Source organism: Meles meles, chromosome 11 (genome assembly GCF_922984935.1).
Source record: "Meles meles chromosome 11, mMelMel3.1 paternal haplotype, whole genome shotgun sequence".
Taxonomy (NCBI): Eukaryota; Metazoa; Chordata; class Mammalia; order Carnivora; family Mustelidae; genus Meles; species Meles meles.
The window spans coordinates 21,216,861-21,230,295 of NC_060076.1; the positions used below are offsets into that span (position 1 = coordinate 21,216,861).

Consider the following 13,435-nt stretch of genomic DNA (forward strand, 5'->3'; position numbering starts at 1 on the left):
GTTTATTTTTAAAACTTCTTAGATGATAATCGTAAGGTTCAGCTAGTGTTGAGGACCATTGCTAGAGACTTAACTTTCATTCATCTTTCTTAGGAGTGACCCAGCTCTTCCCAGAACTGCCTTCTCTTGGAACTTCAGTTAGAAATGTATAGGACCATTTCATTCAATCCTGTATTTGTTTTAACCTCTTACATTCATTGTCATGTCTTTCCCCTTAAGGTCCTATATTTTGGATAATTTCCTTAAAATGTTTTTCTGATTCACTTATTCTGTGTTCAGCTTTGTCTAATGTGCTGTTTAGTCCTCTGTTAAATATTTGCTTATAACGTATTGTTTTTCCTTGTGTGAGTCATAATTTTTAGCTGAATTGCTTTTTCTTTTGTGAGGATCTCTAAGGTGTTTTGTGTTTGCTCTGCTAAACTTTCTAAGGTATCTCTAGCCCCTAACATGGTCTAATGTGCATGTTAATTTATTGCCTTGGAGATTCTTAGACCAGAGAAGAAGAGAAAATTCAGAATCCAAACATTCACATTTTCCTATCAGAATCTGAACAGAGATGGACTTCTTTTTAAAATATTTTTGAAAGATGTGTCTGTCTTTCCTCCTGTCTTTCTTTCTTTCTTGATGGGAAGTTTCTGATTTTAGTTTGCTTTTACTGAGGGCCTTGGCTGTTGGCATGACTTGGGGAAATTTCACTTTTTTTCTTTTGAGGTCATTTATACAGCAAAAATATTTTTGTTTTATTTGGTCTAATATTTGCAAATTTCTAAAAGAACAAAAATTTTAAGATTTGAGTGCTCCATTCTTTGACTATGATAAAGATTCCTAGTTGATTTTGAACAAATTTGGAGAGAAAGGTTTTAGGGCTCATTTACAAATGAGTTTTTAATGCCTGTGTAAGGTAGTTTTTCAAAGATACAGAAATTTAAAAAATCACATTGATAATGGGTAGGTCAAATAGCCTGGTGTACAGTTGTGTCGAAGGACCTTTTTGACATTCAGTGTAATCTTATCACAAAATTTTTGTGGTTCATTTAATCTAAATGTGGATTTAAAAATAATTTCTAAAATTTGATGACTGTACTATCTATTAGTAGAATATTGCTTGTTTGGTAAAGGAGTTAGTTATGTATGTACTAAACTAATTGCAAGTACATGTCTGCCCCGTAGGACTGTCAGAACATTATTTTTATCACACCATTGCACCAAAACTTATGTTTGTATTATTACCTCAAAAAAAGTTGATCTTTAATGTAGAACTTTTCTTTTCTTTTTTTTTTTTTTTTTGAGAGGGAGGAAGGAGGAGCAGAGGGGAGGGAGAGAAAGAATCCTAAGCAGGCTCCATGCTGGACATGGAGCCTGACTCAAGTGCAATCTCACAACACTGACATCATGACCTGAGCTGAAATCAAGTCAGATGCTTAACAAACTGAGCCACCCAGGTGCCCTTTTAATGTAGAACTTCTAAAACTCAATTTTCGGGGCACCTGGGTGGTTCAGTGGGTTAAAGCCTCTGCCTTCAGCTCTGGTCATGATCCCAGGGTCCTGGGATCGAACCCCCGCATCCGGCTCTCTGCCCAGCGGGGAGCCTGCTTCCCTTCCTCTCTCTGCCTGCTTGTGATCTTTGTCTGTCAAATAAATTAAATCTTTAAAAATAAATAAATAAATAAATAAAATTTTTTAAAGACTCAATTTTCATTAGTATTAGGTGTTTCACTTTTGATAGAGTGATTTCCCAAAAGCTTTATTTTGCTTCCACTGAAGTGATTCAACATTCAGTCATTATTGGGTAATCACTGATTTTTCATTGTTAGCAGATGATGATAAAACTGATATAATTTAGCTTTTGGCAAAGTTCTATTGATGGGGTTAACATTATTTATTTTATTTTATTTTTTTAAAGATTGTGTTTATTTGACAGAGATCACAAGCAGGCAGAACAGCAGGCGGGGGGGTGGGGGGGTGGGGGGAGCAGACTTCCCGGTGAGGAGAGAACCCAATGTGGGGCTTGATTCCAGGAAGTTGGAACCCACCCGGGTACCCCTGGGGTTAACGTTATTAACACCTGTTACTTTACACATGGAGAAGAAACTTCCCAAGTTAAATTAATTTATAATTACATAATTGTGGTTTTACTGCAGGACATCAAATGGAATTGGTGATAAGCACAGTTGTGCCTTTCTTTCTGGGAACCTGACCTGTGATCTCATGTTTGTAGGTCTTATTTTATGTCCTTTGATAATTATGAAAATGTTTTACACATTTCTTCGTGAGTTGTATACTTCTCTTTTTAAATGTAATGTTAGGAATTATGGCAGAGACTATTGTGTACCCGAATACTTTTTGGTTTTCTTTAGTGACAATGCTAATTTTTATGTGGGTGTGTTGCCTCTCAAATTAAACAGCCATGTTTCAGTCTTCCTTATAGCTAGGTGTGGTCATGTGATTAAGTCCTGGCTAATGAGATACAAGTAGAAGTTAACAGAAGATACTTCTGGAACATTTCTACGTGGATACACTTTTTCCTCTTTTATCTTACCTCCTACTCCTACGGGAGTTTCATCTCCCATCTTAGATGATGAGGATGAGGGCTGCACCCTAACAGAAAGACACGTAGAGCCCGAGTCACTGGTAACTTTATATGTCACCATTCTGGATTTGGAAATTTCTACAGTTGGTCTTTTTACATGAGCAGTGATTTTTTTTTTAAAGCAGCCATTATTTGAAATTTATTATTATTATATGCAGGACTATGATTTCAGATAAAAGTAAGCAAATGAGGTGAGCCCTGTGATCACCTTGGCGTTTTTTCTGGACTCTATTTAAGGTTGGGGGGAACCCAGGCAAACATGGCAGAATTGCTAAGTTGAAGAAATAGAGATCCTCTCTTGGGAAGGCTGAGGCAACTAGGAGCTCTGGAAGCAATGCATGGGAGAGGAGGGAGCTCTGTGAGAAAAGTGCTCTAGAAGTCTCCCTTTGAATCTGTTGCCATAGTAAGCTACACATGCCTTACCAGTAACGGTACACCAGTTCTAGCATAAAGGCTTCTCTAAACCCACTCCAACTAAGCTTCAAAACAAGCTCCAAAACAATTGCTTGATCTGAAACCACCTTTTTTCCCAGAAAAGACTCTGGCACATTAAAGGAATAAAACAAATTCTAGTGCTCACATTGTTGACTATTCAGTCAAAAATTGCCAAACATGGAGAGAACCACAAAACTGTGACCCATAACCAGGAGGAAAATCAATCAACAGAAAGAGAACTAGATGGGGCACCTGGATGGCTCAGTCAGCTGAGTGTCCAGCTCTTGGTTTCGGTGCAGGTCATGGTCTTACAGGGTCTGGAGAGTGAACCTCATATTGGGCCCCACACTCAGAGTGGAGTTGTCTTGGAATTCTTTCTCTGTTCCTCTCCCTGCCCTCTCTGTCTCCTTCTGCTCTTGTGCATGCATGTGCATGCTTGCACTCTCTTTCTCTTCCCCTCCCAAATGAATAAATAAAACCTTAAAAAAGAAAGAGAACTACGAAAAGACAGAGATAATGAAATTAGCAGATCTGGAGTTTGAAATGGTTATTAAAAGCATATTTAAGGGGGCGCCTGGGTGGCTCAGTGGGTTAAACCTCTGCCTTCGGCTCGGGTCATGATCCCAGGGTCCTGGGATCGAGCCCCGCATTGGGCTCTCTGCTCTGCTGAGAACCTGCTTCCCCCTCTCTCTCTGCCTGCCTCTCTGCCTACTTGTGATCTCTGTCTGTCAAATAAATTAAAAAAAAAAAAAAAAACTTTAAGAAAAAAAAAGCACATTTAAGGATTAAAGGCAACGGTTAGCATAATAAGGAGAAAAATTGAACTTCTAAAGATAAGAATATGTCTAAAAAACACATGGCATGGCATTAATAGCACATATGTTCACGTAAGGGAACAGTCAGTTTAAAGACAGCAGTAGAAGGGTGCCTGGCTGGCTTAGGTGGTAGAGCACATAACCCTTGATCTCTTGGTTGTGAGTTGGAGCCCCACGTTGGGTGGAGAGATTACTTAAAACAACAACAACAAAAAAGACAGCAATAGAAACTGAAGCACACAGACCAAAAAAGATTGAGGAAGAAATGAACAGTCTTTAGTAAACTATAGAAAAAAATCAGGTTGTCCAAACATATGTGTAAATCAGGTCCCAGAAAGGAAGGTGGGGGCAGGGAAACAGATAAACCCTGAAGAAATAGTGATTGAAAATAATTCCAAATATGGTAGAAATTATAAAGCCACATAACTAAGAAGTTCAATGAATCACAAGCTGATAAATACAGTGAAAACCACACCAAGGCTCACCATAATAAAATTCTTGAAAACCAGGAATGCAAAACAAATCTTAAAAGTACCCAGGCGGGAAAAAGTCCCATTTTATTCAGTAGAACCAAGGTAAGAATGATATAGAATTTTTTGTCTGAACTGTAAGCCAGAAGACAATGGAGTAACGTCTTTGAAGTGCTGGAAATAAGTACAATCATCTATATCCATCTAAAGTTTCAAAAATGAAGTTAAAATCAAACTTTCTTTGAGGCAGACAAGAGCTAAGAGTATTTGTCAGTAACAGATGTCTGTTACATGAAATGGTAAAGGAAATTCTTCAGACTTGAAAATAACACCAGGTGGAAACTTAAGTTTGTACAAAATGTTAAATATCCACAGAGTGGATATGACTTCTCCCTCCTTTTTTTTTTTTTTTTTGTTTATTTTGTTAATTTAAGATAATTGAAGGAGGATTCTGGGAATAGTGGAGTAAGAAGCACCAGGAATCTGACTCCCTGCCTAGACAACAGTTGCACTAACAGACTCTTTCTGTAATTTGGAACTCTGGAGTCTATTGAAAGCTTGCAAGTTGTTCCAGAGGAAGACTTAGAAGGTAAATTGTGTTTAATTTTGATCAATTTCAGGTCTTAGCACTGTAGCAGCTACCCATTGTCTGCTTTTTTTTTTTTTTTTTAAAGATTTTACTTACTTATTTGAGAGAGAGGTAGGAGAAAACATGAATGGGGGAGAGGGTATGGTATGGGGGGGGGAAGTAGGATGGGGGAAAGGGAGAAGCAGAAGTAGGCTCCCTGCTCAGCAGGGAGCCTGAAGGGGGCTATCCTGACCTGAGCTGAAGATAGACACTTAACCAACTGAGCCACCCAGGCACCTCCCATCCTCTGCTCTTAAATCACATGGCAGGGAGCTACCTACATGTTTCAGGGGCAGCTTACAAATAGCTTGAGGGAAACAGCATGGGTAGAAAGGACATTGTCCTCTTAACTCTCTGGGATCTGTGTTCTGATTGTTAATTGCTTCTTCTGAGCACATAGTTGCAGACAGAGGCAGGCAGCCATTGTCTTTCCATCTCCTGTTGTAGCAAACTCCCCTTCCTCCAGTGACTTCTAGTGAATTCAGAGAACTGGCACTCTTTCCCTTTTCCTTCATATTTCCCTCTCACGCTTTTTGGGAGTGAGATATTAGAGACTAAGACATTAAAAAAGAACCACTTCTATAGGGAAAATTAGAAAGTGGTAATACATGCCAGAGAAAAAGGCTCAAAAGAAACCAGAGAAGACTTTAAATTTATATAAACCTAAGGCCGGTTCTCGGTACAGAGATAGCTTACAACAATCAAAAGAAGAAAAACCATAACAAAAACTAGAAGACCCCAAGGAAAAGGAAGAATCTGATTTCTAGAGTTACCACAGCCCCCAATTATTTTTTAATAAAGATTTTATTTTATATTTTTATTTTTTTAATTTTTTTTTAAAGATTTTATTTATTTGACAGACAGAAATCACAAGTAGGCAGAGAGGCAGGCACAGAGAGAGGGGGAGGCAGGCTCCCTGCTGAGCAGAGAGCCCGATGCGGGGCTCAATCCCAGGACCCTGGGATCATGACCTGAGCCGAAGGCAGAGGCTTTAACCCACTGAGTCACCCAGGCGCTCCTTAAATTTTTATTTTTAAAGATTTTATCTATTTATTTGACAGAGAGAGACACTGTAAGAGAGGGGGCACAAGCAGCGGGAGTGGAAAAGGGAGAAGCAGGCTTCCTGCTCTGCAGGAAGCCCGATGCAGGGCTCAGTCCCAGGACCCTGGGATCATGGTCTGAGCTAAAGGCAGACACTTAACGACTGAGCCATCCAGGTGCCCCTTAAGATTTATTTATTTTAGAGAGAGAGGGAGAGTGCATGCTCAGTGGGTGGAGGGGTGGAGGGATAGAATCTTCAAGCAGACTCCCCACTGAGTGCAGAGCCTGATGCCCGGCCGAATCCCATGACTCATGCCTGAGTCAAAACGAAGAGTTGAATGTTTAACTGACTGAGCTATCCAGGCACCCCAATAAAGATTGCATTTTTAAGTAATCTCTGTACCCAGCATGGGGCTTGAATTTACAACCCGGAGTTCAAGAGTTGCATGCTCCATTGACAGTGCCAGACAGGTATTCTACCACACACAGCCCCAAATTTGATGAAAAGTTTGAGTATAAACATCCAAGCAGCTTAACTCTGAGGAAGATGAACTCAAGGAGATTCACATGAGACACATTATAATCAAACTTTCCATAGACAAAGAATCTTGAAAGCCAAAAGGAAGAATCAACTTACCACATATAAGTGATCCTCAATAAGAATGTGAGCATGTTTCTCATCAGGAACTTTTGGGGATCAGAAAGCAGTGGTCCAATATCTTCAAAGTGCTAAAAGAATTAAACTGTCAACTGAGAGTCCTGTATTTGACAAAACTGTCCTTCAAAAGTGTCTTTGTGTTCTAGCTTAAAAAAATTAGATTTTAAAAAATCATTTGTGTGTGACATACTTGAGTTTAAAGTCCAGTCACAGATTAAAAAAAAGGCGGGGGGGGGTGCCTGGCTGTATCGATCGGTGGAATCTGATGTTGGGGTTGTGAGTTGAAGCTCCATGTTAGAGGTAGAATACTTACAAATAAAATCCTAAGGGGCACCTGGGTGGCTTGGTCGGTGAAGCATCTGCCTTCGGCTCAGGTCAATAATCCCAGATTCCTGGGATTGAGCTCCATGTTGGGCTCCCTGCTCAATGGAAAGTCTGCTTCTCCCTCTCTCTCTGTCCCTCCCCCTTCTCCCTCTGCCCCCTCGCCCTGCTTGTTCACTTTCCCCCTCCCTCTTTTAAAGTCTTAAAAAAGATATGGTATGTATGTCTATATACACATACACACACACACACACATACACAGAATGGAATATTCAGCCATAAAAAAGAGCAAAATCTTGCCATTTGCAATGACATGGATGGAGCTAAAGAGTATTATGCTAAGCAAAATAGAGAATGGCAAATACTATATGATATCCCACCAACAATGCACAAGGGTTCCTTTTACTGCACATCCTCACCAACACCTATTCTTTCTTGTGTTACTGATTTTAGCCATTCTGACAGGCATAAGGTGATATCTCACTGTAGTTTTGATTTGCATTTCCCTGATCGTAAGTGATGATGAGCATCTTTTCATTTGTCTGTTGGCCGTCTGCATGTCTTCCCTGGAAGAAATGCCTGTTCATGTCTTGTACTCATTTTTTAATTGCATTATTTGTTTTTTTTTGGGGGGGTGGCGAGTTTTGTAAGTTCTTTATGTATTTTGGATACTAACCCTTTATTGGATATGTCATTTGCAGATATCTTCTCCCTAGGTTGTCTGTTAGTTTTGTTGATTGTTTACATCGCTGTGCAGAAGCTTGATTTTGCTGTAGTACCAGTGGTTTATTTTTTCTTTTGTTTTCCATGCCTCGGTAGATATATCTAGAAAGAAGTTGCTACCGGTGATATCAAAGAAGTTACTGTCTGTGTTCTCTTTGAGGATTTTCATTTAGGTCGTTAATCCATTTTGATTTATTTTTGGTATGGTGAAACAAAGTGGTCCAGTTTCATCCTTTTACATGTTGCTGACCAGTTCTCCCAACACTATTTGTTAAAGAGACTGTCTTTTTCCCATTGGATATTCTTTTCTGCTTTGTCAAAGATTAATTGTCCATATGGTCGTGGGTTTATTTCTGGGTTTTCTCTTCTGTTCCATTGATTTGTGTGTTTGTTTTTGTGTCAGTACCACAGTGTTTTCATTACTACAGTTTTGTAATATAACTTAATGTCTGGAATTGTGATGTTTCCAGCTTCATGTTTCTTCTTCAAGATTGCTTTGGCTGTTTGGGGTGTTTGGTGGGTCCATACCAAATTTTAGGGTTATTTTTTCTAGTTCTGTGAAAACTGCTGTTGGTGTTTTCGTAGGGATTGCATTAAATGTGTAGACTGCTTTGGGTAGTATAGACATTTTAACAGTATTTGTTCTTCCAGTCTGTGAGCATGAAGTGTCTTTCCATATCTTTATGTTCCCTTCATTTCTTACATCAGCATTTTATTTATTTATTTATTTTTTAAATATTTTATTTATTTGACAGAGAGAAATCACAAGCAGGCAGAGAGGCAGGCAGAGAGAGAGGAGGAAGCAGGCTCCCTGCGGAGCAGAGAGCCCGATGCGGGGCTCGATCCCAGGACCCTGGGATCATGTCCTGAGCCGAAGGCAGAGGCTTTAACCCACTGAGCCACCCAGGCTCCCCGCGTCAGCATTTTATAGTTTTCAGAGTACAGGTCTTTCACAAGAGAGCGGCGTTTTTAAAAGTTATTAATCTAAAAGCCAGTGTGTGACTTGTTTATAGTTATATATATATAGCTTTATATATAACTTGTTTATATTTTTTCCCATGTATTTTGGGAGACTAATGCATTTAAAAGAATTTTTAGTTCATGTTTTGGGGCACACGTATATAAAGTTATAATACTGTGACATCAGCAAAGGAAAGGGTGGGGATAGAAGTGTAAAGGAACAGAGTTTTTGCATATTACTGAAGATACGCTGGCATAAATTCAGATTAGAGTGTTATAACTTAAGGATATTTAGTATAGTCCCCGTGGTAACTACAAAGGAAATAGCTGTAGAATATGCACAAGAGGAAATGAGAGTACTCGAAGTCATAGAGATGGGGAGTAGAATAGTGACTGCCAGCGACTGGAAGAAGAGGGAAATAGGGAGTTACTGTTTAATGAGTATAAAATTTCAGTTTTATGTGATGAAAAGAGTTATTGAAATGGAGAGTGATGATAGTTGCATTATTATGAATGTGCTTAATACCACTTAATTCTGCATTTGAAATGATTAGGATAGTGAATTTTGCTATATGATTTTACTGCAGTGAAAAGAAAGAAAGAAAGGGAAAAAAAGTATAGAGTGCTCTCAATGGAAAGGACTACAGGATGCATTAAGTGTTGGGGCACCTGAGTGGCTCAGTTGGTTAGGAGTCTGCCTTCGGCTCCGCTCATGACCCCCAGGGCCCAGCATCGGGCTCCCTGCTCAGTGGGGAGTCTGCTACTCCCTCTCCCTCTTCCCCAGCTTGCGCTCTCTCTCCTTCTCTCTCCCCACCAGCAAATGAATAGATAAAATCTTAAAAAAAAAAAATACATTAAGTGTATAAAACATGATGTGTAAAAAAAAAAATTGATTAAAGCAAGGTAATAGTAATATATTTGGGGGGCTATGGCATATGTGAAAAGTAAAATGTATGACAGTAACAGAAAGGTTTTGATGAGGGAAATAAACATATACTTTAAAAAGTTCTTACATTGTACCTAGGTGTTATCATTTGAAGGTAGACTGTGCAAGTTAAAGATGCATACTGATGATTTATCCCCAGAGCAATCACTGAAACAAAAGTAAACAGAGTATAAAGATTCCAGTTAAAAAGCAGAGATAACTGCATTTTATGTTTGTATGTTTCATTTATGCATGACATATTATTTTTTCTTGATAAATTGATTCCTTTATTATGAAATGTCTTTTTATCCCTGGTAATACTCCTTTTCCTGAAGTCTGCTTTGTCAGATATTAGTATAGCCACTCAGCTTTATTATGATTACTGTCTATATATTTGTCTTTTTCCATTCCTTTTATTTTGAAACTGAGATTTTATGTTTAAAATAAATTTCTTCTGGGACACTTGGCTGGCTCAGTCAATAGAACATGTTTGAGTCTTTGTCTTGGGGTTGTGAGTTCAAGCCCCACATTGGGTTTAAAGATAACAATAAAAAATTTTTTTTTAAAGATTTTATTTATTTATTTGTCAGAGAGAGAGAGAAAGAGAGAGAGAGATCACAAGTAGGCAGAAAGGCAGGCAGAAGCAGAGGGAGAAGCAGGCTCCCTGCTGAGCAAGGAGCCCAATATGGGACTTGATCCCAGGACGCTGGGATCATGACCCGAGCCGAAGGCAGCCGCTTAACCAACTGAGCCACTCAGGCGTCCCAATAAAATATTTTCTTATTTTTATTTTTTATTTTATTTTATTTTATTTTATTTTATTTTATTTTTAAAGATTTTATTTATTTATTTGACAGACAGAGATCACAGGTAGGCAGAGAGGCAGCCAGAGAGAGAGGAAGGGAAGCAAGCAGGCTCCCTGCTGAGTAGAGAGCCAGATGCAGGGCTTGATCCCAGGACCCTGGGATCATGACCTGAGCCGAAAGCAGAGGCCCCAACCCACTGAGCCACCCAGGTACCCCTTTTTATTTTTTATTTTAAAAAAATATTTTATGTATTTATCTGTTAGAGAAAGAGAGAGTACAAGTAGGAGGAGCAGCAGGCAGAGGGAGAAGCAGGCTCCCCACTGAGCGAGGACCCTGATGTGGGCCTCCCATGATGTGGGATCATGACCTAAGCCAAAGGCAGAGGAGAGTCTTAACTAACTGAGCGTCCCAAAATATAAAATTTTTTTAAAAAATGGATTTCTTCGACACGTCATATAATTGAGTCTTGCTTTTGTCAGACTGATAAACTCTGCCTTTTATTTGGAATCTTTTGCCATTTCCACTTAATAAAATTATTTGACATGGCTGGTTCTAAGTCTGCCATCTTGCCATTGTTTTCTATTTGTACCGTTTATTCTTTTTCTTCCTTTGTTTCTTGGCTTTCTTTAGACCATTTTTTTTTTAATTTCATTTTATTCCTTATTTCTCATTTTGTGTTTCATTGTATTTATTTGTATTTCTTGGTAAGTGTAAAAGGAAAAATATATGTAATTTTAATATATATTAATATATAATATATAAAATATATGCCATCTTATTTATGATATATAATTATATATTATGTGATTTTATAGTAAATGATTTTATTTATAATTAATATGTAATATATGTTATATATTATATATAATTTATATATATTATATATACATGATTACAGAGCTTCAAAATATGTAAAATGAAAGCTAATAGAACTAAATAGAGAAATAGACAAAGTCACAGTTATAGCTGGAGATTTCAAAACTTCTCTCTTGGTGATTGGTAGCATAGTTGATAGAAAATCAGGATACAGAACAAAGGGTTGACAGACTCTGACATGTGGGCCAAATCTGTCTTATTTGTCCATTTTTACATTTCCTGTGACCTAAGACTGATTTTTACATTTTTAAATTGTGAGAAAAATGAAGAACAATATTCTGAGATACGTGAAGCTTATATGAAATTGAAATTTCAGTGTTTATACATAAAACTTTATTTGAACCCCTGCACACTCCTTTATTTACATACCTATGGGTACTTTTATGCTACCACTGTAGAGTTAAATAGATGCAACAGAGATTATATGGCTCACAAAGCCAAAACTACTTATGTAGACCTTTAAGAAAAAAATTTGTAGATCCCCTAATATAGACGTTTTGAACACTAACAACTAGGTTGTTTTAATTGACAATGGAACGTTTTCTGTAACATTATCAAAATACACATTTTTTTAAGTTCACATGAGGTGTCACCAAGATAGGCTATATGTGGATCCTAAAACAAGTCTCAATAAAGGTGAATGCATTAAAATTATGTAGAGTTAGTTCTCTTACTTCATTAAAATTATATTAGAAATCAAAAAAGTATAATCCTCGGGGTGCCTGGGTAGCTCAGATGGTTAAGCACCTGCCTTTGGTTCGGGTCATGATCCTAGGTTCCTAGGTCCTGGGATTAAGTTCCTCAAGGGGCTCCCTGCTCAGTGGTAAGCCTGCTTCTCTCTCTCCCACTCTCCCGCTTGTGCTTTCTCTCTCTGTGTCAAATAAATAAAATCCTTTTCTTTTTTTTTTAAAAAAAGGGTATAATCCTCAATTTATGGGGGAAATTTTCCTAATTACTTCTTAAAAAAAAAAAAAGAGTAATACTTAACCCATGGATCGAATATGTCACAAAGGAAATTAGAAAATAGTTTGAAAACTTTGAAGGGTACAACTGGAACTGTTCTTAGAAGGAAATGTATAGCTTTAAATGTTTATATTATTAAAGAAAAAAGTATAAAATGAATCATCTATGCTTCTAACATAGCAAAGAAAAGTAAGTTAAAGTCCCAAATAAATAGAAGAAAGAAAATATTAAATATGAGGAGCATAGAATAAGGACATAGAAAACAAGCAGTAGAAAAAAAATAATGAAACCAATGGTCTTTTTTTTATATAGGTCAATAAAATTGATAAACTTCTGGATAGACCAAAATAGGCGAGAAATTACTAACATCAAGAATGCACCTATACATTAAAAGGGTAATATTATGGACTGAATGAACGAATATATACCTCTCAAATTCTTGTGTGTAAGGCCCAATCCTCACTGTAATGGTATGTGGAGATGGGGCCTTAAGAGTTGGAGTCCTCATGATGGTATTAGTGTCCTTATAAAGAGATACCAGAGAGCTTACTCTAGGCTCCGCCCTGTAAGGACACGGAAAAAGGTACCTTGTCTAAAGCCAGGAAAAGAGTCCTCATTAGAAAGTGACATGCTGGCACCTTAATTTTGGGCTTCTAATCTCCAGAACTGTGAGAAACTAAATTTCTATTGTTAAACCACCCTGTCTGTTATATTTTATTACAGTATCCTACACAGGCTAAAACAGAGAGACAGAAAAGATTATGAATAATTTTAAGCCATTGAGATGAACAGGCATTCATTCAGTTTAGAAGTGGACAAATTCCTTGAAAAATACAAAGTACCACAACTGACGCAAAGTGACTAGAAAACCCAAATAACTCTATACTATTTAAAATTGAGAATTAAAAAGTTACAGACCTAATGGCTTTGTTTTAGGAAGTAATAATACCAATGCTATAAAAACTCAGAAGAACACTTTCTAATTTATTTTATGGAGTTAGTATTACCCTTGATACAGGGGGGGAAGAAAACTACAGATTTCTATCCCTCATGAAAATGGACCCAAAGATAATATTTAGAAGGCATTAAATTAAATTCAGTTATATGTCTGTAGAGAAGAGGTCATATATCATGAATGAGTCAGAATTATTCCAAAAATAAAAAGTGGTTTAACTTTTGAAAATTAGTGCAACATACTCTGTTAACGGAATAAAGAGAAAAACT

At 37.6% G+C, this 13,435-nt stretch overlaps 1 protein-coding gene across 7 annotated transcripts in view; it reads left to right on the plus strand.

The window, feature by feature from the left end:
• The window catches only part of PTBP3 (polypyrimidine tract binding protein 3), a 116,290-nt gene that overhangs the window by 39,095 nt on the left and 63,760 nt on the right, over positions 1 to 13,435 (plus strand). For 2 of the 7 annotated variants that reach the window (XM_046023754.1, XM_046023755.1), the window contains exon 3: positions 4,745 to 4,899. The exons of 4 other annotated variants lie outside the window; for them this stretch is intronic. The gene's annotated coding sequence lies outside the window, so the exon portion shown is untranslated. Of the gene's footprint in view, positions 1 to 4,744; positions 4,900 to 12,523; positions 12,607 to 13,435 lie in introns of all 7 variants that reach the window. One more of the 7 variants, XM_046023756.1, reaches the window with a different exon arrangement.